At 44.3% G+C, this 27,931-nt stretch overlaps 1 pseudogene; it reads left to right on the top strand.

Moving 5' to 3' along the window:
• Positions 1-25,148: 25,148 nt before the first annotated feature.
• Positions 25,149-26,846, top strand: LOC136539896 (transcription factor bHLH61-like; annotated as a pseudogene).
• The last annotated feature ends 1,085 nt before the right edge of the window (positions 26,847-27,931 follow it).

Genomic DNA, 27,931 nt, shown 5'->3' with positions numbered 1-27,931 from the left:
GTCGTCGGATCCACCGCCAGGAGGCACTTCTGCTGGAGGGGCCGCACCGGATCCGCGCAAAGCCGCTACCGCTCGGGGTCGCGCCGCCACTCGCGAAGTCGCCGCCTTGCGCGGAAAAGGTTGAATCGGGAGGAGGGGGCCGGATTTGGGCCCCGGCCATCGGATCTGCCCACCACCGTCGTGGATCTTAGCACCAGTGAGGGAGAGAGGCCGCGAGCACCGGCCGCTCCCATAGCAGGCGCCGGCGATGTCGGTGTACCCCGACGTCCCCGATTCGGCGAAGGAGTGGCCCGAGCGCATTGATCGTCGAAGCCGACGACGAGCTGGTTGAGGCCGTCGGCACACACGCCTGCCGCGTCCAGCACCCGCACCATTGGCATGCACCCGACCAGCCCCACATCCAGCATCCGCACCGCACCGCCGTCCCGTGCCCAGCCCGCGAAGCTACGCCGCGCCCGCAAGGCAGGGCAACCGCCCCGCCGCGCCTGTGCGGGAGAGGTGAGGGAGAGGAAAGAGGGGAGGGAGGGAGTCATGGCCGCGCGCCTAGGAGACGTGACGGCGTGAGTGCGCGACGGGGAGAGAAGTGAGGGATTGCGCGAGGGGGAGAGAAGTGAGGGACGAAACCCTAAGTGCTGGTTTTATATGTGACTAAGGTACAAAAAATAACCGCATCCGTAAATCGATTTACGGGAGCAGGCATCTTAAAACAACCGCCTCCGTTAATATAGATTAACCGAGGCGCTTGCTTTTATCCAACCGCCTCGGTTAATTACCATGAACCGAGGCGAACGTGTTAGGTTACCTGCCTCGGTTAAGGATTAACCAAGGCGGTTGCTGGGCCGATTGCCCTGCCACGAATAACTGAGGCGGGCAACCGGCCCAACCGCCTCGGAGCCCAAAATACAAACGTCTCGGTTAAGTTTTTGTGTAGTAGCGTGGATATAATCAACATTTGTGGAGAGTCATTTGCATAAAAATCACTTTCTATATCTTTTCAATCTCCGATAATTTTTCTATATCTCATGTACACTCTAGAGAGCCATTTTCATTTTTTTTTGGCTAGCAAAAAATCCAGAATAGAAGATATATAGCTATATTTGGATAACCATTTATAGAGAAATTGTTGGAGCATAGTTTTTCAGCAAAATCTCTATTTCTAGCATTTAGAAATGATATAAAGTGTCTCTTAGAGATGCTTTACTATCCAAAATAGGCCCAAAGGTCCTCAATACTTCTAACTAACTTACTAACTAACTATATATATATATATATATATATATATATATATATATATATATATATATATATATATATATATATATATATATATATATATATATATATATATATATACACACACACACACACACACACACACACACACACACATACATAGTTATTTGGGTGTGATTCTAGTGAATAATTTCACTCAAACACAATTAACACATGATTAAATAGAAGAATATGTCTACTTCATTATACCCTATCCTTTTTTGCGTTATTAGTAGTAGCAACAATATACTATACATTTAGCTAGCTTTGCGTGTGTATGGGTGCACGTATTAGTCAGTGAGCATACGGCATATATGAATCAAACATACTGCACTTACCTGCGGTACGTGGATACCTATTGATCGATCGTTCTGATTGGGTGCTTGCCAGAATTCGACCAATCGGGAGGGTCATGCACGTACATACACTTGAACACCCATGCATGACTAGTAGACTGAAGCGCGCGCATGTGAATACATGCATGGGCTGTACTACGAAAGGTCGTCCAGCTAGCGGTACGTGACGCTAGCTCCCGTGGCATGGGGGTGACGACAAGGCCCCGGCACGCTGATCAGTCATCGCACGTACGCCATGCCGTGCCACGCCGGGACGTCCACGGACAGCGCGGGACGGATCAGGAGGCCGGCCAGTCGCTACTTGAGAACATCTTAGTGTCCTGTAGATTCGTTCAAAGAATAATTTTGGTCCTTGTAAAGAGAGAGCATGTGTGGAAGATATATATGTTAGATGAGTTACATCTCTATCAATATCATGTCTTTATTTCTTATCTCTACTGTTACTAAATCTAGGAGTGTTTCTTTTTCCTTCTGTTGTCTCTGCTATGTATCCCTCGACATCATATCTCACCATGCCTCGTTATGTAGTAGCATCCTATAACCTAGATACATGGACACCCCTGTAAGGATCATGGGCCCTTGGCCACGTCCTATTGTGGTATTAATGATAATGATGATAACCCAATCAATAAAACCAACATGTATCTTAAGATGTGTTCATAACTTTTATAGGGTTCTATAGGGATGTAAGAAACTAAAAGAAAAGAAGATATTAGAGCCAGGACAAATAGAGGATTGAGTTGTACTTGTCTCATTACTTTATAGTCCAAATTGGTATGACATTAAGTTCAAGTTATAAATATTTTCACAAGCTTTCCAATAAGTCAAAGATCATCAAAATCAGAGTTTTTGGAGCAAAAAGATATGGCCAAAATACTGAAGCATTAGTATATATGTAGCTTAATGATGTTCACTAGGTGATCTTCTAGGGTTTCAACTGATGTAGTGCAGTATATTAGCAGAATCTTGTATATCATTTTACAAGCTTTTCAACAAGTATAAGATCATCAAAGTTTGAGTTCGAAGCTAGGAGAAATGTTGAAAATACCGAAGTATCAACACATGCAATATGTTAATGATGTTCACCAAATGATCCACTGGGGATTTCTCAATTGATCTAGTGTAGTATTTATGCAGAATCTTGTAGATCATTTTGAGCATTTCACAAGTTTTCCAACAAGTATATATAAGGGTGTGTGTTCTGTGGCTTCTAAAAAAAATTGTTGTGAGATGTGGGTTGTGGGCTATGAGAAAGTTGAATATCGATTGATTGAATAGTTGTGGCTTCTAGAAAAACTGCTATCAGCAGGTCCCACATGTCAACCACCCAATACATATTTAATTTCTCTATTTTTTGGTCGACAAAGCAGAGGAGGCCATGGAGGACGACAAGGACGCGCTCACTGTTGGGGCTGAGGCCGTGCCCGTCGCTGGAGCCGGTGTTGCGCCCACCACTGGGGCAGGGGTCGCACGGGAGGCAGGGTCGCGTGCGGAGGTAGGGGCTGCACGCGAAAGCAGTGCTGCACCCATCACCTGAGCTGGTGCCGCGCTCGCCACCAGTACCGTCGGCTTGGAGCGTAGGCCATGGGGGCGCGGGATCTAGGATCGCCAGGCTCTGTTCTTAATGAACTATCGACGCGATGGGGAAAGGAAGAGAAAGAACAAAGTGGTATGTTCATAACCAGTGGCAGGTGGGTAAATTTCACGGAAGTTATGATCCTATGGGCTATAGCTGGTAGAAGCAGGTCTGGAGGTGTTTTTAAAAATGAATTAGGAAGAAATTGCTTTCATTCAAGAACTTAGGTGGAAGCTAACCCCTTTGGTTGGATTTTGGCTTTTTTGGAAGCCAAAGCAGGTTGGGAAGTCCAACTAAAGGCACCCAAGATAATCAAAATCATAGTTCAAAATTATAAGTCATTCCAACTTTTTTTAGAGTCAAAACATCTCAAGTTTGACGAAAATTATAAAGACAATTACAAAGATTTATGACATTAAATAGGTATACTATGAAAATATAATTAATGAAGAATTTAATGATATTTATTTGATATCATAAATATTATTATTTTATTATATAAATTTGGTCAAATTTAAAATGCTTTGACTCTCCAAAAAAGTTAGAATGACTTATAATTTGGAATGGAGGGAGTACTTAATTATTCCATTGCAATCACATAAATTGACCCTAAGACCAATTGAAGCCTCTAATTAGTAACAGTAGTAAGATATATACATGGTTACAGTACATGTTAATAGTTTCGGTGACAATGCAAGTAGCATCGTCTACAAACTAAGCAAAGTAGCATCTACAAACTAAGCAAAGAATTAACCATGTAATATTGCTGCTGATATAAAAAAAAGTAATACCACCGCCGATAAGCTCTTATAGCTAGTAATAATACTATATCGATCCATTGCCACACAGAGACATTCTTTTTGAAAGAAAATCAGTGTCCACAGACATACAATCCGATTAGACTGCCAGTTCAATTAATCGGCTGTCCCCGCATCATCGCAACACAACAAACGAGCGCTAACTCATGATGAACACTACAATTTTTTGTTTTTGTTTTTTTGGTTGTGCCAGCCATTTGTAGCGATCGGCACGTGTGGGCCGGCGCCAACACGAGGGGAAGCAGACAAGGCGCGGCGGCAAAATCTCCTCCCGTGAAAGCATTTCCTTTGGAGCCTTGTGTGCTAGCTGCGGCATGCACATCTCATCGCTTATTAACTTCCAAAAACAAACAAAGTTCCCGTGTAGTATTAACATATATCGTGCTATATATATATATATATATATATATATATATATATATATATATATATATATATATATATAATATTTGTGTGTGTGTGTGTGTTGAACTCCCATGCTGTTCTATGAGAACGACAAAAAATCCAGCTAGCCAAAAGCAAGAGTGAAATTCTCTAGAAATGGACCATGATGACTATCCACGGAAATAAAGTACGCGCGCGCGTGTGTGTATAATGCACTAAGATTCTATGAAAGAAGAACACTTGAAGCATCAAACAGTATAATTTGAACAATCATGTTAATTTGATATTGTACACTTGTAATAATGTTCCGCTAACATAATAGCCGTTGGAACTGCAAAATCTCATTAGTCATATGAAGAAGTGACTAGCAATAATGTTTTCTTTACTAGGGAAAAATATTTTGCACTGTGAACTTAGGGGCAGCATCGAGATTGAAATACTTTGGGTCAAGACCATCATTTGATAGTATTTCTAGTGCTGAAACAGTTTTTTACACTGCTTTTGTATGAGAACGGGAGGTACACAAGTAGAGGTACATGCAAGAGTTCTATGCAATAATGCAACAAGCTATAGGGACGATCAGTACTGAAAATCACTATTTCTTCACTTCCAAACTTTAAGTGGTTTTATAGTTTTATCCTAAATCACTATTAACACACGGGCATTTATATGGTGTTGCTGATATTAATATACTTTTATACAAACTTGGTCAAAATCAGATAGATTCGAAATATAATAAAATTAAAACAATGTACAACTTCAAACAGACGAAGTAGTATTTGAAATTCCAACAGCTAGTGCGCACGGCCGAGGTACAATTAGCAATGAGGGGCTCATTTCACTTGAAGCCTTGTTTGTTTGATCCTAAAATCAAAGGGATTGGCTAGCTCCAAACCCCTTGGTTTTGGTATCAAACGAACAAGCCCTCAAAGAGAGTGGTGTCATTGGTCCGTATAGGCTGAGGTGGCCTGTGTAGCAGATCCCTGATAGGCCTCGGGGAATGCTTTGGTGGAGCGATGGCCTGGCACCGTGATCGATATATAGGTTAAATTATATTAGTTATATATAAGTTGCACCTTGCACGTAATAATAATATAATGTTAGTGGAACACAGATAAAATAGACGCATGCTCATAATACGTACTAATCATGCATGACTATATATGAGTTAGCCGGTTGAGTTGAAAGTCATCTCTCAGCAGTGCATGCACATTGCAGGACGGCTCTGCTATATATATCCCGGTCCCGGCCCACCACTGTTGGTCTCGTTGCCTGCTTACATGGCGTGCGCGAATTGTCTGGTTCGCTCGCCCGCCAGCCGCGCGGCCCCCGGTCATCTCGATCTGCCTTTGTCGCGCTCGCTGCTCCTCCTCGCTCTCCATGCATTATTCCAACACCTGCCGCTGCCACTCCGCAGCAAGGCGCGTCGTCGTCGTCCCTGCGCGCAGGTGCGTGACCGTGAGGTGCTGCATGCGCGTCCCCCCCGTGTTCACGAGCAGATTCCCGCCGGCCGGCCCGGCCCCTAGCTTCCACGTTGCCCCCGGCCCGGCCACCCTCTCTCTCTCTCTCGTCTCGTGCGCGCGCGGCGACGTCACAACTACTCATGCGCGGAATCAAAAGCGCTCTCGGGCACCGGCGGCCGGGAAAACGTCTCGACGCAGATGATGAAAAATAATTCTATAAGGTTATCTCCTCGCCTCCTGCCCGTCGCTCTGCCACTGCAAGCGCAGTGCAGGGGGCAGGCTCCAAGTTGCAAGGGCGCGCGGCGGGCTCGATGCAGTGCATCATCATCTGCATGCAAACGTGCAGAAGGGAGGACGGGTCTGTTCGGCTGATATTAAAGTCGACTGAAACTGATTTATTGTAAGAAAAAAAATACGGTAGATTATAGCTGATAAGTTGATGAGCCGCCGCGCCAAGAGGGGGACGTAAACTATATAAAGTAATGGTACGTACGTACACTCGATCGCCAACCTAGCTGGCTAGCAAGCTAGCTACACAGTATAGTATCTAGTGATAAATGCCGTGGGGCTTCCATTCCTTTTTTGTTCGATCGCTACTAGCTGCGGCCTGCGGGGAATGTTTGGTGAATGGTATGCGCTGCGTCCGTGCAAGCATATATGCGGCATGCGTGCTTGCTGGTGGTGAATATACAACACCGATCGAGAGCTACCTATAGGAAAATAATAAGTTTGGGCTTATTTGCATTGTAGCAAGCTACGCTTGGACCACCCATGATACTAGTCCGAGGTATATATGTTTGTGCGCTGGGCTTGAAAGCTACACTCCCTTTCGGTTCTAGATCGTAGGTCGTTTTAGTTTTGCACTAAATTAAACTAGTCCAAATTTGATTCGGTTGCGCCTCATCTTCACCGGCTTGGCCCAACCTTGACGGTGGTAATAGGCTCTTATTCGAAGAGTGAGGTACTCTGGGTCTATATTACAGATATGTTTTCTAGTCGATTATAAGGAAATCTAAATAGAATAACTACCGTGTTTTGTAGAAGTTGGCATCTAAGCTTTATACAATAGGTTACTTGTCCAACACATCTAATAATGTACACTTACCAGACAGAGTATCTTTGCCGAGGGACCTGAGGATTTGCCAAGGAAAAATGCTCGGGCACTCGGCAAAGAGTCTTTGCCGAGGGCCTGGCTCTCGGCAAAGAATAGCCCTCGGCAAAGACTCTTTGTCGAGGGTCAGACTCTCGGCAAAGACAAGCACACGGACAACAATAATTCTTTGCCGAGGGGTAAGCCCTCGGCAAAGGGCCGGCCCTCGGCAAAGGGCCGGCCTCGGCAACACCGCCTGACACGACGTCCATCCCCTGCCGTCAATCTTTGCCGAGGGCATCACCGTTAGGTCCCTCGGCAAAGACTTTTTAACCGTTTTTGAAAATTTTCTTTTAAAAAATTCTTTGCCGAGTATCCCTGGCCCAGCACTCGGCAAAGACAGTCTTTGTCGAGTGCCAAGCTTGACACTCGGCAAATTTTCAAATTTTTTTGTTTTTTTTACCCCAAATTTTTTGTTGGGCCCGCCTACATTGTTTACAACTTCATGTTCAAATTTGGTGCTTTTTCTAGTTTTTTTGTTATATTTGGTTGATTAATTTGATTATATTGAATTTTTATATATAATTCAAATTTGAACTGTAAGTGCATGGAATATTGTAATCTAGTGCTTCGAAAAATGTTATTCATGGTATTTGGTGTATGCTGAGTCTCTATCCACGAACTCGCATCAAATTTCACGCATCTTCTTCACGTAACATGACTGAGCCACTTGCCGGAAAAGTGTTTTAAAATTATATAAAGTCCATACGAAGTCCGAAAATCACGAAACTTTGTCGAGGTGTCATGTTATCGCATGTGTAGGCTGTGGTAAAAAATTGAGAATATTTCGAGCAAGTTGCGACGTCAGATGCATAAAACCCAGACATCTCCACACGTTAGGGTGCAGTCATTTACCGGTGATGACGTGAACGGATATCGCTTTCCACACAATAAGATATGAGCAGACTCAGCCCAAACAGAAAACCACAAATAGTGAAGTTTGTACGCCCGGCACTGATGGCCTCGACTATTATGGTAGAGTTGAGGAAATCTATGAACTCTCATTTCATGGTCACAAACTTAAACTTGTCGTGTTCAAATGCCACTGGTTTAATCCTTGAGAAACGAGACGGGCCCCTCATCTTGGGCTAGTCGAGATTCGAGAAGATTCCGTCTATCCAGGAAAAGATGTCTACATTGTGGCTCAACAGACCGTGCAGGTGTGCTATACGCGATATGTCCAACCAAGACAAAGCGGATCTTAAGGGTTGGGCTATTGTGCACCAGGTGTCTTGTAGCACCCGGTTTTAAAGACAAAACCAGATACACACTATATGTGAGCCCAGAAAGTCAAATCTCACATATAGGCACAAATCAGGGTAATATCAAGAGACAATACTTATTACAAAACGTAATAGTAAAAGAAAAGTACCCTTAGAGTAAAGACAACAGAAAGTTGACTCCAATCTTCTAGGCGAAGACTCCAAATTCCATAGGGACGACTGACTGGTTGACCACAAGCCTAACTTCACCAAACCAGCAATCTGGTACCCATCCGGGATTTTTATCCAAGTATAGAAAAATAAAGGCAAGCGTAAGTACATGTCGTACTTAACAATTATATCATAGGGTTCATGAGGCTCAAAAGGGCTGACATTGGTTTAACTGCGATTAGCTTTAATAGATCATCTTTTTAAGCAGTTGGGTGGCAAAGAATTTATCATTCCCATAAACACATGATTAGGTAAACATGATAATGTATAGCATAAACAATCAATTATTAGCATCATCATTATCCATTAGTGATCATCTCTATTCTGTAAGGGTCCAAGGCCGCTTGTGTCTGTGAGCACGGCTGTTATAACAGTTTTACACTCTGCAGAGGTTGTACACGTTCACTGTGAGTCGTGATTTACCCTTTCGTCCGAGGTGATCAGCCTCTTGACCCACTACCAAGGAAGGTCGGCAGGGATTCACTATGAAACCTTTCAAAGGTTCATCTAACAAGTTGGGGCCGCTAAGGTTTACCATCAATAAGCATGAACCCCCCTCCAAGTAGTGACTAGCAAGTGCACCTACTTGGCAGACCGAGATCATACCCGTTGGAGCCCCTCTTGCGCCGTAAAGGTAACCACTAACGAGCTAGAAAAGGTCCTCATACTGAGCTAAAGCCAGAGCCATATAGCCCTCACAGCTATACTGTAAGTCCCGGATAATCACTTACAGATAAGTCCTTAGGGAGAGGAATCTGAAGCATTTAGAAAAGTAGCTAAACACTCCAGCCCCCTGTTTCATGTTGCTAAAAAGTCATGTTTTAATGTTTATTGCATATACCATTAATCAAGTTACAAGATCATGGTTTTGATTAAGCACTAGCAAAAACTACCAATGCAATATCCTAAAGGTTTCAAGGAATCCAGGATATCAATTAGCTAGGGAATTTACTATAGTTGCCAAGGTAGACACATGCATCATGAATGAAATGATTAATGGTGAATAGGTATCAAGGATGGTCCCATGCTATACTTGCCTTAACTTGCTTTTCCCCCAAAGCAATACGTTCAAAAGCCTTTAGTATTCCACTTCCAATCTTCTGCTTTCAACTCTCAGCTTCTAGTCTTCAGAGAACTGCTTCTTAATCACCACGTAAACCTCACCGATTGACTGAACCATATATCACCACACAAACATCCATACATGACATACAAATAAAAATATATGAGAACAGTACATCAATAAGTAAAAGAGATTGAAATACGATTCTACGCATCGCTACGAACACGCAGTCACGAGAGGCACGCTAATCGGAGATACAGTTGAAAAGTTACAACTACCGAGAGATTTGCCTAATACGTGGAAAAGAAAACTATAGGCTTCATTTATGTTATCCATATGAATTCATATATATATATAATATATTTTATAAATAATGTAGATTAAATTAAGTCAATTCTTAGATTTGATTTATAAAGCAAAAGTAAAACAATTCATATTTCATTCATAAAATCCAGTTGCATAATCATTAATCAATATATGATTTAAACTATGATATTTCAGAAATAACTATATAGTAAACACTATTACTAATGCATAGATCTTGTCACCACGAATCTAACGCAACTTGAACGGACTATTTCGAAGTTAAAATAAATAAGTTATGATTTAAACAAGTTTTACTTAAGTTAAATAATAGATTAAATCTACTCATGAATTTCAAGTGTTGAAAACATATCTAACAGTTGTATAAACATGTAGATAACGTAAATATGGTCCTAACGCAATTCGAACGGGTCAAATCGGACTTAAAATGCAAAAGTTACGCATGAAATAAGGTGCAGTGGCATTCCTGTAAATAACTCGAACTCATTTTTGAATTAAAAAAATTAAAATCTGAGTTTAAACGGATTTTGGACTGCGCTCACTAATTCTGTAAACTACAGGGTCCTAAATGAATAACAACTAGGGTTGAATTGTAATTGATTTGAACTAGAACGGACTGCGGGTTGATTCTCGAAAACCATAAGGGCTTGTCTGCAAAAATGGTGTGGCTTGACTTGGGGTTTGACCGCGTCGGCTGACCGTGCGCCACGCGGCAGCACGCGATTGGTGCGGTGCACCACGCGGGTGTGGACTAGTGCTGACGCAGGCACGGTGCACCGGTTCCATGGGTCCTGGTGGACCGGTTATGATCCCCGAAGGGGTACCTAATCCTGACCCTTCATCGCGAAACCGACGGCGTAGGTGTGTGCGCGGGTGATTCTGGCGGCTGCATAGTCTCGCCGGTGACCCTGCCATTGTCGGTGGCAAACCGAGCTCGGTGGCGGGCATCGGGGCGGTGTTCTAGACCTCCTAGATCGAGACAACATGCACGGGGATGATCTACACGAGCACGCGAACACGTTGGGGGCGCTACCGAGGCGAGGAAGATGCCGGGGCGCTGGTTCTGCGGCGGTGCCATTGTTGCCGACGGTCCGAGTTCGTCGGATGCGGCGTTCTAGAGTGCCAAACGTCACATGAAGGGGTCGATCAGGTACAGGAGCTCACCGTGATTTGATTGTAACGGAGTGCGGCGTCCGGGGAGGTCTCCGAGGCACGGTTCGTCGGCGGCGGCGGCTAGAGAGAGAAAGAGAGGGCGGGTGAGGAGAAATCCGGGAAAATCAAGGCCAAAATGATGAGCCGATAGTACCTATGGTCATGGGGGAGTACGGCGGAGCTGCAGGTGGTGTTGGAGGCGGCGATTGAGCTCGGGACCGGTGGATTGTCGTGCGGCGGTGGCGACTGGAGCGGCGAACAGAGAAAGGAGAAAGGGAGGCGCTCGGTTGGGGGCTTTATAGGCCTGGGGTGCTGCGTGGATGGAAGGGGAGCGGGGGGCGCGTCGATTACCTACCATATGGGCGCTTTCCATGTGGCACGGTGGACCGGCGACTTGCCATTCAGGGGCGCCATCGGCGGTGAGGAAGGAAGGAATGCGTCAGGAAAGAAAGGAAAGGAAGAGGATGCGCTGACACGCGGGGCCAAGTTGCCAGAGAAAGGGAGGGAGCAGACGCATACGGCCGTGGGCGCTGAAGGCCGAGCGCGTGCGGGTGAAGGCCAAGCGGGCCGCAGCCTTACGCGTGCGAGCGGTGCATAGGAAGGGCGCCGAGCAGGCTGAGCAGAGTGGGCCACCAAGTGGTGGGCCGGTGACTTGCGCGCGAGGGAGGAAGTGGGAAAGAAAACAGCGGGCTGGAGCCAGCAGCGCAGTGAGAGGGAAAGACGGCTTGTGGGCGGATGGCTGGTGTGGGTGCGCGAGGCAGGCCGAGTGGTTGCAGCACCGAGCTGAGCGGGCCAGCGCGGGACGCAACAGGCGTGCATGGAGCAGTGGGCCGCCGAGCAGGCCAGATTGGGCCGCGCACAGGAAACGGGAAAGAGGGGAAGGGAGGAGCGGCTGGGCTGCCGAGCAACGGGCTGAGGCCGGGAAAGGAAGTGAAGGGCCGGGCTTGTGCTGGGCTGAAAGGAGGAAAGGGATATTTTTTCCAATTCAAATTCTTTTTCCTATTTAGTTTCCAATTCCAAGCCAATTTCAAAACAAATTCAAGTATGTTTTCAATATACTTTTCATCTCAAATATAAATGAGAAATTTTGGTAAGTTTCCAAAAATAAATTTTACAACTTTTGAAATACTTTTATTTTCTAATTTTCTTTTCTTTCTTTTCTTTTATTTCAAAGCCATTTTCAAACTCTTTTCAAAAGCATTTTAACCATTTTGACTTTTAAACTAAAACCACTCAACCAATAAAATGAAATGCAATAGCATGTATGCATCAAACATATTGCTACCTTATAATGTATTTTAATTTAATGAAAATTTTTATTTTGCTATATTTCATGTGCACAAAAAATTCATAAATAAATCATTTTAGCTCTATTTTAAAAGAGGTAAATTTTATGGTGTTACAATTCTACCCCCTTAAGATGAATCTCGTCTCAAGATTTGAGAAAACTAGGGACAAGGAAAGGAGACAGAACTAGGAATAGAACTCAGAGAAACATTCCAACATTTCAACTTGCATTGTAAACCAGCTTAACAAGTTACATCTGTCTCATCTGCAAAGCTTAAGAACAAAAGATTTGGCTGCACGGACTACCCCTATAAGTCAAGGGATACAACTGTCTTGAATACAGAAATCTTAAACTCAAGGGCATAACTAACTTCATATGACACCCCCATCTTGACTTCTAATGTAGTTGTGTTACACCTCAAAGAGATGAGGAAAATCCATCTTCAATTGATTCTCATTTTCCCAAGTTGCATCTTCCTCTGATTGGTTATTCCATTGAACTTTACACACATTAAGCACTTCTCCCTTAAGAGTTCCCTAGGCTCTTTCTAAGATTCTAACTGGATAATCACCATCTATCGGATGGAGCTCCTCCAAGGGTGTTTTTTCCTCTACACCATCATCTGGAAACTCATAGTCCACTTTACTATCCTCAGTGTTCACACCTTCTATTAGATCATTTCCATTGTCATATTCCTCAGGTGCAGGTTGAAAACCCTCATACTCAATTCTTTCTCCTGACGGTGTGGTTAGAAGCACCGAACGCTGGGCATACTTGATAACTCCTTTACATGCAGACATCCATCCCATTCCAAGAATAACATCAATGTCCACTAACTTTAATACAATAAGGTTTGCTTCAAATTTTATCCCCTTTATGTCAAGACTAACTCTTGGGCATATGCGGTTTGCCTTCATTTCTCCTCCTAGGGACTTAACTATCACTGGTTTCCTCATTGGTAGCATAGTTATCTTATGTTCTTTTATGTATGCACTAGAGATAAACGAATGTGACGCACTAGGGTCAAACATCACCATAGCATTGGCTGAACCTACTACAATCCATCCATAAACGACCTCCTTAGCTCCATGAATGGTAGTCATATTCACATTATTCAATCTTCCAAGGATGTAATTCCGTTTTAACTTATTTCCATGCACCTGCTTCCCATGGACATTCTGTTCTGGCTCTTGAGAGCTCACCTGTTGCACTTCACCATCGGGTTGCTGATACTAATTCTGATCTGTACTCACAAGTAGATTCATAGGATGTGACTGGTATTCTGGTTGCGTAGCAAATCGAGGTTGAGTGTTCTTTAGCTGGCATTGAAGATCATGTTTTCTCTTTTTCTCTTCCATCAGCTGAGTCTATGTCATCAAAGCTTGCTCTTTAGTTGGGGGACTTGTCGGCGATGGGTTAGAAGTGGGAACATTCCTTCCAACATCTTATGAAGCACTTCTCCTAGTAGAGGCCATCTGTTTCCAACATATATGCATTAGGATTCAGTCATTCATAGCATTCTTTATTGTAGTTTTAAGAGATGACAAGAAAGGATTGATAATATAAAAGACTAGAGAAAACCCCAACCATCGAGATATCCAATTCTTCCACATGAAACACTAGAATGCAAGAAAACTTCATCTTGCAAACCCTTCAACTTGGCTACCCCCCTTAAGAAAAGATAAACTAAGGGACACTAAAGTATAGCTTGCATCTTCTTGTGATTGAAGTCTACTATTGTCTAAAATTTTTCTCATGACTTCTTTTTATCGTCCAAAATCAGAGAAATGAACCGATAAAGACAGGCTGCTCCAAAGACAGGATAGGAAAAACAAAAGAAAACCATAACCCAACTATTTATTTCATTAATCCTTATACCTTAGGCCTATAAACTAAATGAAATTGTGAGAACATCCAACAAGATCATTGCAATCATTACAAAGATGCAAAACAAGCATAATCATAATGACAATTCAACAAGCAATAAAGATGCATAGTTCAATCATTGACTCAACTTGCGATACTATCGTTTTTATTACATAAGGGGCACAAACTCCTATTCCCTAACTAAGGATCTTGAGTAGTCCAACATAACTTCTTCATTCGTCAATTTCACCAAATGCTTCTTTTGGGTTGGGTACCACTGACACTTTTTGGTAATAGTCTAGTAGTGATCTGACTCTGGCTACTTCCTTGGTGTAATTGTTGATTCTTCTATGGGCAAGATTTAACATAATGTTCTTCCTGCTGGCAATGATAACACTTTCTCTTAGCTGGATCTTTAGTGATGTCATACTCCACAGAATTGTTGCTTAGAGTATTATTAGCTTGCTGACTCTGTAAGTTCATCTTTGTTTGACTAGACCGCTTTCTAGATTGCTTGGTCTTTCGAGGTTGAAACTCCTTATAGGTGATAGTCCACCCATCTATGCATACCTCATGTGAAGTAGTTTTAGCTTGAGAAGCTTCTAACTCTTTACAGTTTAGATTCATTTGACTAGGGATTAGAGCTAGATGTGACGAATCCAAATGTTGATTGCTTCCCAATACTTTCTCTGTTGAGACCAGCCTTTCTCTTCTTATCCATATTAGCTTCACAACTCGGGTTCACCTTAACTTCCTTCTTATTAGACTTGTCCTAAAAATAGGGAAAACCAAAATGTTTACAACACTGACTTGGATCCTAACCTCTAAGAGACTTGCTATGAACACCCTCATTATTTAATACTTTGAGTTCTCTCTTACATCCCTGAGTACCGCCACGCTTCCGCTGCGCAAACTAGAATGTAGGACACTTCATCTTTTTCCAAGCTTCTGCGACTTGTCTCTTCACTGGTCTCTTTGGTATGTTGGTTTGACCTTGTAACAAGCACTGTTGAAACTCCTATGTTGAGTTATTCCTTCTAGCACTTGTTGTTGCATAGCTACAGGCTTCTCCTTGTCGAATGCAGTCACGGCTAATGTAGCTTGATCCTCCTGATCTCTAATGTTGGCAGTTAACTCGTTACGTTCCATCTAATAGACCAAGAGAGAAGATTCAGAATAAAGACAAAATTTTCATAACAGACACAGGCTGAAGTAAGCATAACTTTTTGCAAATAATAAGGTTAGAGAGAGAGCAAGAAGTAAGCAGAGATGAAGGCATGCTAATGCGTCCAGTTCTAACTAGGCTTGCGTCCTACAGTCAGCATTACTCTGATACCACTTTGTAGCACCCCGTTTTAAAGACAAAACTAGATACACACTATATATGAGCTCAGGAAGTCAAATCTCACATATAGGCACAAATCAGGGTAATATCAAGAGACAATACTTATTACATAATGTATTAGTAAAAGAAAAGTACCCTCAGAGTAAAGACAGTAGAAAGTTGACTCCAATCTCCTGGCGAAGACTCCAAATCCATAGGGATGACTGACTGGTTGACCATAAGTCTAACTCCACCAAACCAGCAATCTGGTACCCATCCGGGATTTTTATCCAAGTATAAAAAAATAAAGCAAGCGTAAGTACATGTCATACTTAACAATTATATCATGGGGTTCATGAGGCTCAAAAGGGTTGACACTGGTTTAACTGCGATTAGCTTTAATAGATCATCTTTTTAAGCAGTTGGGTGGCAAAGAATTTATCATTCCCATAAACACACGATCAGGTAAACATGATAATGTATAGCATAAACAATCAATTATTAGCATCATCATTATCCATTAGTGATCATCTCTATTCCATAAGGGTCCAAGGCCGCTCGTGTTCGTGAGCACGGCTGTTATAACAGTTTTACACTCTGCAGAGGTTGTACACGTTCACTGTGAGTCATGATTTACCCTTTTGCCTGAGGTGATCAGCCTCTTGACCCACTACCAACGAAGATCGGTAGGGTTCACTATGAAGCCTTTCAAAGGTTCGTCTAACAAGTTGGAGCCGCTAAGGTTTACCCATCAATAAGCATGAACCCCCCTCCAAGTAGTGACTAGCAAGTGCACCTACTTGGCAGACCGAGATCATACCCATTGGAGCCCCTCTTGCACCGTAAAGGTAACCACTAATAAGCTAGAAAAGGTCCTCATACTGAGCTAAAGCCAGAGCCATATAGCCCTCATAGCTGTACTGTAAGTCCCAGATGATCACTTATAGATAAGTCCTTAGGGAGAGGAATCTGAAGCATTTAGAAAAGTAGCTAAACACTCCAGCCCCCTGTTTCCATGTTGCTAAAAAATCATGTTTTAATGTTTATTGCATATACCATTAATCAAGTTACAAGATCATGGTTTTGATTAAGCACTAGCAAAAACTACCAATGCAATATCCCAAAGGTTTCAAGGAATCCAGGATATCAATTAGCTAGGGAATTTACTATAGTTGCCAAGGTAGACACATGCATCATGAATGAAATGATTAATGGTGAATAGGTATCAAGGATGGTCCCATGCTATACTTGCCTTAACTTGCTTTTCCCCCAAAGCAATACGCTCAAAAGCCTTTAGTATTCCACTTCCAATCTTCTGCTTTCAACTCTCAGCTTCTAGTATTCAGAGAACTGCTTCTTAATCACCACGTAAACCTCACCGATTGACTGAACCATATATCACCACACAAACATCCATACATGACATACAAATAAAAATATATGAGAACAGTACATCAATAAGTAAAAGAGATTGAAATACGATTCTATGCATCGCTACGAACACGCAGTCACGAGAGGCATGCTAATCGGAGATACAGTTGAAAAGTTACAACTACCGAGAGATTTGTCTAATACGTGGAAAAGAAAACTATAGGCTTCATTTATGTTACCCATATGAATTCATATATATATAATATATTTTATAAATAATGTAGATTAAATTAAGTCAATTCTTAGATTTGATTTATAAAGCAAAAGTAAAACAATTCATATTTCATTCATAAAATCCAGTTGCATAATCATTAATCAATATATGATTTAAACTATGATATTTCAGAAATAACTATATAGTAAACACTACTACTAATGCATAGATCTCGTCGCCACGAATCTAACGCAACTTGAACGGACTATTTCGGAGTTAAAATAAATAAGTTATGATTTAAACAAGTTTTACTTAAGTTAAATATTAGATTAAATCTACTCATGAATTTCAAGTGTTGAAAACATGTCTAACAGTTGTATAAACATGTAGATAACGTAAATACGGTCCTAACGCAATTCGAACGGGTCAAATCGAACTTAAAACGCAAAAGTTACGCATGAAATAAGGTGCAGTGGCATTCCTGTAAATAACTCGAACTCATTTTTGAATTAAAACAATTAAAATCTGAGTTTAAACGGATTTTGGACTGCGCTCACTAATTTTGTAAACTACAGGGTCCTAAACGAATAAAAACAGGGCTGAATTGTAATTGATTTGAACTAGAACGGACTGCGGGTTGATTCTCGAAAACCATAAGGGCTTGTCTGCAAAAATGGTGCGGCTTGACTCGGGGTTTGACCACGTCGGCTGACCGTGGGCCACGCGGCAGCACGCGATTAGTGCGGTGCACCACGCGGGTGTGGACTAGTGCTGACGCAGGCACGGTGCACCGGTTCCATGGGTCCTGGTGGACCGGTTATGATCCCCGAAGGGGTACCTAATCATGACCCTTCATCACGAAACCGACGGCGCAGGTGTGTGCGCGGGCGATTCTGGCGGCTGCACAGTCTCGCCGGTGACCCTGCCATTGTCGGCGGCAAACCGAGCTCGGTGGCGGGTGTCGGGGGGGCGTTCTGGACCTCCTAGATCGAGACAACATGCACGGGGATGATCTACACGAGCGCGCCATTGTTGCTACCGAGGCGAGGAAGACGCCGGGGCGCTGGTTCCACGGCTGCGCCATTGTTGCTGATGGTCCGAGTTCGTCGGATGCGGCGTTCTAGAGCGCCAAACGTGACATGAAGGGGTCGAGCAGGTACAGGAGCTCACCGTGATTCGATTGTAACGGAGCGCGGCATCCAGGGAGGTCTCCGAGGCACGGTTCGTCATCGTCGGCGGCTAGAGAGAGAAAGAGAGGGCGGGTGAGGAGAAATCTAGGAAAATCGAGGCCAAAACGATGAACCGATAGTACCTACGGTCGCGGGGGAGTACGGCAGAGCTGCAGGTGGCATCGGAGACGGTGATTGAGCTCGGGACCGGTGGATTGTCGTGCGGCGGTGGCGACTGGAGCGGCAAATGGAGAAAGGAGAAAGGGAGGTGCTCGGTTGGGGGCTTTATTGGCCTGGGGTGCTGCGTGGATGGAAGGGGAGCTGGGGGAGCGGCGATTACCTGCCATACGGACGCTTTCCATGTGGCGCGGTGGACCGGTGACTTGCCATTCGGGGGGCGCCATCGGCGGTGAGGAAGGAAGGAATGCGTCGGTGAAGAAAGGAAAGGAAGAGGAGGCGCTAACACGCGGGGCCAGGTTGCCAGAGAAAGGGAGGGAGCAGACGCATGCGGCCGTGGGCGTTGAAGGCCGAGCGCGTGCGGGTGAAGGCCAAGCGGGCCGCAGCCTTGCGCGTGCGAGCGGTGCGGAGGAAGGGCACCGAGCAGGCTGAGCAAAGCGAGCCGCCAAGCGGTGGGCCGGTGACTTGCGCGTGAGGGAGGAAGCGGGAAAGAAAACAGCGGGCCGGAGCCAGCAGCGCAGTGAGAGGGAAAGACGGCTTGTGGGCGGATGGCTGGCATGGGCGCGCGGGGCAGGCCTAGTGGTTGCAGCGCCGAGCTAAGCGGGCCAGCGCGGGACGCAACAGGCACGCGTGGAGCAGTGGGCCACCGAGCAGGCCGGAATGGGCCGCGCGCAGGAAACGGGAAAGAGGGGAAGGGAGGAGCGGCTGGGCTGCCGAGCAGCGGGCTGAGGCCGGGAAAGGAAGTGAAGGGCCGGGCTTGTGCTGGGCTGAAAGGAGGAAAGAAGGGATATTTTTTCCAATTCAAATTCTTTTTCCTATTTAGTTTCCAATTCCAAGCCAATTTCAAAATAAATTCAAGTATGTTTTCAATATACTTTTCATCTCAAATATAAATGAGAAATTTTGGTAAGTTTCCAAAAATAAATTTTACAACTTTTGAAATACTTTTATTTTCTAATTTTCTTTTCTTTCTTTTCTTTTATTTCAAAGCCATTTTCAAACTCTTTTCAAAAGCATTTTAACCATTTTGACTTTTAAACTAAAACCACTCAACCAATAAAATTAAATGCAATAGCATGTATGCATCAAACATATTGGTACCTTATAATGTATTTTAATTTAATGAAAATTTTTATTTTGCTATATTTCATGTGCACAAAAAATTCATAAATAAATCATTTTAGCTCTATTTTAAAAGAGGTAAATTTTATGGTGTTACATGTCTCCACACGGTAAACTACCTGCCCCAAACGATGACGATTACAACTTCAACGCGAGCACATATGATGGACAGTTCTATCAAGAAGATGGGCTACCAGGCACGTTTGAGATAGTCTTACCCGAAGCGATCGAAATGGAAGTAGACAATGAAACAGAGGATGACGAGGTTGATGGAGATGTGGTGCAAAATGCCAAAGACATAGAAATGCTTGACCGATTAAGGCTAGGCAATGACGACGAAGACAACATAGAACCTTTAGATAGTGTTGCCCATTTGGACAATTTTGACAGTGATGACGACACCTATGATCCTAATCATGAAGATTATTCCTAATACATGTAATACTATGTTTGTTTTAGTTTGTGTTTTCTTTATTTATTTTGAATCTATTTCTAATATATATACTAATAAGTCTTGTTCATTCTTTATGATTGCAGGTGATGGCGAGTAGCCATCCACGACATGAGACGGCCTCCCTTTACGGGAGACCATGCCCTCCTGTTTCAGACGAGGGGTCGGGGTCAGGGGTAGCGTCCATAGGAGGTCAGAGGAGGAGGACCAGGGTTAGCAGGAGGAAGCAGACTCCTTCCCCGCCATTTTTAGACGAGGTGATGGAGGAGGAGCACGTGACAGGCCACTGCCCAAGGATGAGGTCGAGGACGAGGATGTCCGATAGACCGAGGACGAGGCAGCCGAGGATGAAGCGGCCGAGGACGAGGCCACCGAGGGCGACAGTTCCGCTACCCCGACTTTCTACCAGCGAGGTCTCGCGAGCCTCCCTCAGCCTCCGCTTCCTCGCAACCGGGCACTAATTTGCCCTATGACAAAGAGGTAAGTAACTATAGATGTTATCATAACTACTTCATATGATAATGTTGGAAATCAAAAGAGGAACTGATAAATTTTCTTAATCACTTGTGTAGGGCTTGGTTGGTTTTATCGGGTACTCCTGCACGCTCCGCCATAAGCATCCTTGGTGTTTTGTGCAGGAAATAGGTACCCCGACCTTGTGAACGTGTCCGAGGACGTGCGGGAGCCGGCCTACACGTGGGACAGGTACCAGTTGGCCCCTGATGACAGGTACCGCAACAAGCAGGAGCGGATACTGGCGAAGTTTTGGGTAAGTCTCTCTCGCACAACATTTTCATTGGACAAGTCTTTTATTGAAATAATGAATGGATATATTGGTTTTGTATGCAGAGGTATTTCAAGCCGGAAGAAGGACTTGAGGCCAGGGTGGATCAGGCGGCTGCCGCCGCCTGTAGGAAGCACGTCACCGACATGCACCATGAGGCGCGCGTGCAGGCCCACAGAGACTACTACGCCGTGGTGTTGAAGCAGTCCATCAGCAAGCCTGATGCAAGACAGGTGGAGCTGTCCTAGGGCCCAGTACCTTGAGGTAGACGAAAAACATTAATAATGATTCATTTTGAGATTAAGTCGATTTAATTTTATCTTTTTCTATGTCAAATAATCGATGACTTGTAGGTGATTCCCTGGTGGTGCCGATCCAACTCCGTGTGCTGGGAGATGATCGTGGACAGGTGGTTGTCCAACGACTTCGCTGAGAACCACGCGAGGCAGCGGGACCAGCGTCTGCTGAGGCGAGGTGCTACTCACCATCAAGGCAGCCGTAGCCTCCCCGCCTACAAACAAGCATATGTAAGTGATTTCTTTTATCTTATTTGACACTGAGTTCTGCCTTATTTCTCACCATCTTGCCGTCTTACTCGTAGGAGAATGCACACCCGGGCGTGGAGGTCTCGGAGTTCTCTGCGTGGGCTATGTCCCACATGGGCAGAGCGTCTTCCTCTGTCTCCTTCGACCCGTCTGCCCCGCGCGAGGTGTACTCCGACCTGACCGTGCACACTAAGGTCCAAGAGTACACCTCAAAGGTGAGGGAGGTCCATGGGGAAGATTACGATGTGCGCACTGAGCCCATTGATACAGAGACCATCATGAGGCTAGGAGGAGGCAAGAAGCATGGGTGGCTGTGGATTGCAGACGGCGCCATCGACTCCACCACTGTTCCCTCTCTCGACGTGCTCCGAGCACGGAGCACGAGCTCCAGCCAGCCCATACGCCCACGGCCTACTCCGTCACTGCAGCGGGTCGACGCTCTCGAGATACGTCCTGTTTTACTCATCGTATGTTCATCTTTGCACACCTAAGTTATATTTGCATTACTAAAACATTGAAGTTTGTATTGCAGGCCGAGCTGCAGGCCCAGAAGCTCATGGTCGAGGCTCAGAGCGCGCAGCTGTAGGCCCAGAGGGAAGCGTTCGCGGCCCAAGAGAGGAGGATGCAAGAAATGGAGGCCTTCATGCGGAGTGTCCAGCAAGGGGGTGTACCTTTGCCGTTGGCAGCTCCTCCACCGCCTACTCCTACAGCCACTCCTATAAGTATGAAAGTTCAGTCTTACTAGATGCTTCCTTGACATACAACCATGGTTGACATACAAACTTACTAGATGCTTGACATAGAAACTTACTAGATGCTTGACATAGAAACTTACTAGATGCTTGACATAGAAACTTACTACATGCTTGCACTAGCTATGACATACAACCATGCTTGACATTCTCAATTTACTAGATGCTTGACATAGAAACTTACTAGATGCTTGCACTAGCTATGACATACACCAATGCTTCACATAGAAACTTACTAGATGAATCTCATACATGCAACCTCTTATCCTTTTTGCAGCTTTCGTCGGTGGGTTCGAATAACTCCGCTCATGCGTCACCGAATGATGGAGCCTTTGCTTCACCATCGTGTCATAGGCCGCCTTTTTGAGGAGTTGTGCTTCGTCATGTGCTTGAACTTGAGCTTCACTTGTGGTTGTGACTTGTGCTTGGACTTGATGGACTGTGGTTGTGAATTTGTGACTTGTGGTTGCGATATGTTGTTATTTGAGTTTGTGGTTGTGATATAATGTGTGAAAATGGTTTCGTTGTGATATATATGTGATTATTGTGATGTTTGTGATATATATGTGACATGTGATATATATATTTGAACTGTTTGTGTCAGTGGAATGCAAAAAAACAAAAAAAATTGCAATTTCGGTTGATTTGCCGAGTGCAATGGTCATGGCACTCGGCAAAGTTGGGAAACTTTGCCGAGTGCTAGGACATTGCACTCGGCAAAGATTTTTTTTTAAAGCAAAAAAATCTTTGCCGAGTGCCAAGCTGGGGAGGCACTCAGCAAAGAGCTTTTTAAAAAAATTAAAAAATAGCTTTGCCGAGTGCGCGCCGCCGTGGCACTCGGGAAAGAGTTTATTTTTAAAAAATAATAAAAAATGTTTTTGCCGAGTGCCTTGCCGCCGCGGCACTCGGCAAAGAGTTTTTGAAAAAAAATAAAAAATGTCTTTGCCGAGTGCCCTAACTGTCGGCACTCGGCAAAGGCGCCGTCAACGGAGCAGCTCCGTTGACTGGCTGCTTTTCTTTGCCGAGTGCCGCCGTTGGCACTTGAAAAGGCTTTGCCGAGTGCCCGACAAATGGCTCTCGGCAAAGAGCCTCTTTGCCGTTAAATTTTTTTCCGGTGGCTCTTTGCCGAGGGCTGTACTCGGCAAAGCCTTTGCCAAGGGCTTTTGGGCCTTTGCCGAGTGTCCTGGGCCCTCGACAAAAAGGGCGCCTCCGGTAGTGGTACCCCATTTTGGTTGGGCCTCATCTTCACCAGCTTCGGCCCACCTAGTGGTAATGAGCTCTTATTGGGACGGTGAGGTGCCCTGGGTCCATATCACCGACATTAACATATTTGTTTACTACCGAGAGCATATTATACATTTTATAGATGCCCTGTTTCTGTTTGAAAAGCGTTGTTTTGATTTGAACCTCGGTTCTTTTCAATGGTTGTTGTGAGTACCCTACGTGTGTGTTTGTGTCAATCTATGTATACCATCACCTCAAGTTGTTCATATAGCGGCCAGAGGATAATGATATCGCTTCTTTTATATGCACTGCGGAACGTACGTAATCTTGTCGTGCATGCAGGTTCCTTTAACCCAGGCAAACTCGACATATGACGCAGACGGAATGCACTGGCCGAATTATATCCATGTCTGTCTTCTAGCTAGCTACACGATAACACGAATGACCTTATTAGCTTGTCTCGCCAAACTCTTCTTGCCTTATCTCTCTAGTAATGCGTTTGAGCACTGCAGAGCCCACAACTTGCCTTGCCGATCACGAGCTGTGCAGTATAAAATTGTACTTATTGCACGTACACGAACACATAAACCTTTTACTGATTATTAAGCCATTGGCTCTCCCGCGGCCGTAAAATAATCATGGGGAGAATATACATACGTCCATACAAGAAATATATATATGCACTGTCATCTTTAATTTAGAGTAAATTGGATAGCCGATCCTTAAAGTGTTATGCGATTCTTATCTAGATCCCCAAACTATTGAATCATCTATTTGACTCCCTAATGTATCTAAGTGATCTCATCCAGGTCCAAAATACTTTAGGGGCCATTCCATGCATGTCATCTACTTATCTGTAGCTACGTTTTAGTAGAAAACAGAGAAAAAACTTAACAGTTAACACACGAAAAAAATATGAAGATCTTTCATGGAAAGCCGTATTTTGTTGCACTAGGCTCCAACATTTCATAGGTATTTACTGAGTTGCAAGTACCGACTAGTCCAACCTGAAAGCCTAAGCTAATTTAATAGGGAATTCACTTCTTAGGGCAGTTCCAATCTAAAAACTATGAAATGCTTTCTTTACTTGCGAAGTCGTGTGGACACTACACATAGAAATTATACTTTTAATGGATGGTTTCTTCAAAAAAAAAAATTATCCAATCACATCTCTTCTCTCTCCTATCATCTACTTATCGCATCTATTTATATCTTGGTTCTCATGTATACATAGTTTCTTTTCTTTGTTAATTTCATTGTCACATCGCCATTTTACTTAGTTAGCACCTTATTAATTAATGAATAATGAATATAGAAAGCATCATAGTTTCTGGGTTGGGACTACCTTTAACTTTACCACTTGCTCATGAGGAGGCTACTTTTCATGCCTTGAACGTGAAAGTAGGAGTCAACAAGAATTAATTATTTTTATTTAATTCTGTTTGCTTGGATTTGAAGTTCAGACTTGTGGCCCGACCTAAATACTGAGTAGTTGCATGCACCGGCTTGCTAGTTCAACCCAAAAGCCGCCCTCGGTATATGAAGAGATTTGACGTGTCCTGTGTTAAGTTTCAAATGTTTTTCTTCCCGGTTCCTTTTTCACTATTGTGTTTTTCTAAAGAAAAAGAAATAATATATGCATATTCTACCCATGAAGCAGCAGGATAGCAACAGAAGAACAATAAGGTCACGTGAGTGCCCACTGCCCACAGGGCCACGGGGACCGGGAGACCACGACTATATAGATATGGGGATCGAGTCCTTCGTTCTTGGTCCTCCATTCAAGCTCCACACCTATACTTCTCTCTCTCTCTCTCTCTCTCTCTCTCTCTCTCTCTCTCTCTCTTGCTTCCATATTGGGCAAGCTGTGCAGGCGGCCGTCGTGTGACTTTGTAGAGTGAGAGACTAGCTCGGAGAGAGAGATGATGTCAAGGGAGCGCAAGAAGCAGGCGGCTGCTCTTCAGGAGAAACTGAAGATCCTCCGCTCCATCACCCATTCCCACGCTGTATAACACAATCTCCTTACTCAACCTTTATTTGCTTCCTCTTCTTCCTTCTTGATATTTTCCCCAATTCTTTTCACTGCTCTTTAGAATTCAACAACGTTTGAATGATATATGCATGAGAAATGCATCCATCGTCACTTGTGCAACCTTCTCGTTAGTTGTTGCATTAGCTACAATTAATACCTCTCCTGCTCTCTGAATCGATCCATATATACGCAGTTGAGCAACACATCAATAATCATGGACGCGTCAGCCTACATCAAGGAGTTGAAGCAGAAGGTGGTGAGGCTGAACCAGGAGATTGCCTGCGCGCAAGACGCGCTGAGACACAAGTCGTCCTATCCGACGGTATATATTATCTCAATCACATCGCATATATTTATCATGTAGACGTACGGTACTAGCTAGATATACATGGAAAGAAATCACCATGCACATATAAGAGGTATACACAATAGATATATGGTGATATATCCCATCTTATTAACAGTAATACTACATATAGAACCAGTAAAAGAAGCAGCAGTGTATATATAGTAGTACTGCTGCATACTGCATGCCCCAGCAGTTCACATGCTAACCAATCGATGAAGTTTGGGTTCAGCCACCAGTAGGATCAGCATAGGAGTCGTAGGAGTAGTTCACATGCGTCGACGGCGAGGGCGTCTGCTTCATTCCATGCATGTCGTCTGCATTATTCAGTCAGTTGATCAGCAGCTAGCTAGCGTTGATTGCTCAATGATGATCGAAACGGGCCGGCCGGGTGGACCGCCGGATCGGATGCAAATCATGCAATGCAGGTGACCGTGGAAACCCTAGGAGTGCAGGGGTCGTTCCTCGTCAACGTGTTCTCCGACAAGAGCTGCCCGGGGCTGCTCGTCTCCGTCCTGGAAGCCTTCGACGAGCTGGGGCTCAGCGTCCTCCAGGCCACCGCCTCCTGCGCCGACTCCTTCCGCCTCGAGGCTGTGGGCGGAGAGGTACGAAATTAAGCACAAATCGTCGTCGTCGGATGTTGATATGGTTAATTATCGTCGTGTCATGTTGGCCTGAGGATTCTCTCTCTCTCACTGGTGGCCTGCCTGTGTGCACGCAGAACGTGGCGGACAACAGTGGACGAGCACGTCGTGAAGCAGGCCGTCCTGAAGGCCGTCAGGAACTGCTCCGAGAGCGGCAGCGAGCAGGACGAGGAGTAGCAGGCAGGCTGATGAGCGCGTAAGCACACACAAGCCTCTACTTGCATTGGTCGTCCTCATGTCCTGGCTGTGGCTGGACCGCATGTGTAGTGTGGTCTCAAGGATACATGAAGCCGAGACCCCTTGTATGCTAGTAGCTCCGTTTCTCAGCTCCCTAGCTCGCTTTAATTTGATTTTTTATTTTTTATTTATGCTTCTATTTCCTCGATCTATCTATCTATCGGTGGCAAGATGAAATAGCTGGTCCTCCCTAGCGAGTGTTGTCTGTCGTGCTGATGATCCGGTGATTGAATTCGTTCGTAGCAGCACCATTTCCTGTGTAATAGTATTATTAGGGGGGAACTCCGTAATTTACATATATATAATATATGTCTATGATGACAATAAGATCGATCAAGCATGCATGATTAATATATATATATATATATGATGACAATAAGATCGATCAAGCATGCATGATGTAAGAATGTTCATATATACCCTCGATCTGCTAACAGATCAATCCATCATGAGATGAAATCAAGATGAAATATGAACTTCTGGAAAAGACTGAACATGAACAAAAGTAGATAGCAGTTAGTTGTAACACATGCCGATACGCATTTTGGTTCCCTTCCCTAACTAATAATTGTTCCTGTGTTTATGGAATCTCATGAACGTACGCGGTGGTTAATTGCTCCTGGTAAGTCGGCAGCTCGATCGACCTATCTAGCTGCTAGTCCCTGAAATATATACAGTGGCTGAAGAAGAGCATCGACTGAGATATACTCCGTGCTACTAGTAGTACAGTACTACGTCGGATTAGATATTTTATTAATTATACAAAGTTGATTGATCTGCCCAAACAAAAAATTGTACAGGGTGCACACCGTGGCGGAGCTTATTTAAAAAAGGCAGTAGTCACGGGTTCCAAAAACACAGGAAGGCAGCCAATGGGACGACGATGGCCTGGAGGCCCCAGCAGATGGATCGGAGGCTTGGTAGTCATTCGGGTCTCTCAGCTCCCTCCCAACAAACAAACACCTGCGCGACGAGATGGACATGGAGGTAGCAGCGCTAGCGTCGCTCTCGCCGTGACCGTGAGATCTATCGACGATATGATGCCCAAAGCAAGGGAAGCAGTTATTTTAAAAGCTGCGGTTGCGGTGCCATTTCTGTTAAGGCGTAAATGTAAATGAACAAGATTTTAGGAGAACTATTATTTTCATTGATCTCTGAAATATATTTATACAAGTGAAGGGGTGTCACGAAGAGTCACGACTGTTTCCAAAAGACATGCCCTTTGGGACTACAACTAACTGTCTAATCCTCTGTTTGATGGATGAGATCACTCGTGAAGAGACGTCTGTTCGTCTGTAGATGTCCGTTCACGTATAGGTGTCGTTTCACAACACTCCCCCTTGATCGAATCTTCCTTGAGATCAATGCAGCTGTAAGCTGAAATTTCTCGAAAA

Source organism: Miscanthus floridulus, chromosome 2 (assembly GCF_019320115.1).
Source record: "Miscanthus floridulus cultivar M001 chromosome 2, ASM1932011v1, whole genome shotgun sequence".
Taxonomy (NCBI): domain Eukaryota; kingdom Viridiplantae; phylum Streptophyta; class Magnoliopsida; order Poales; family Poaceae; genus Miscanthus; species Miscanthus floridulus.
The sequence above is the reverse complement of the archived record's forward strand: the minus strand, read 5'-3'. Positions and strand labels throughout refer to the sequence as shown.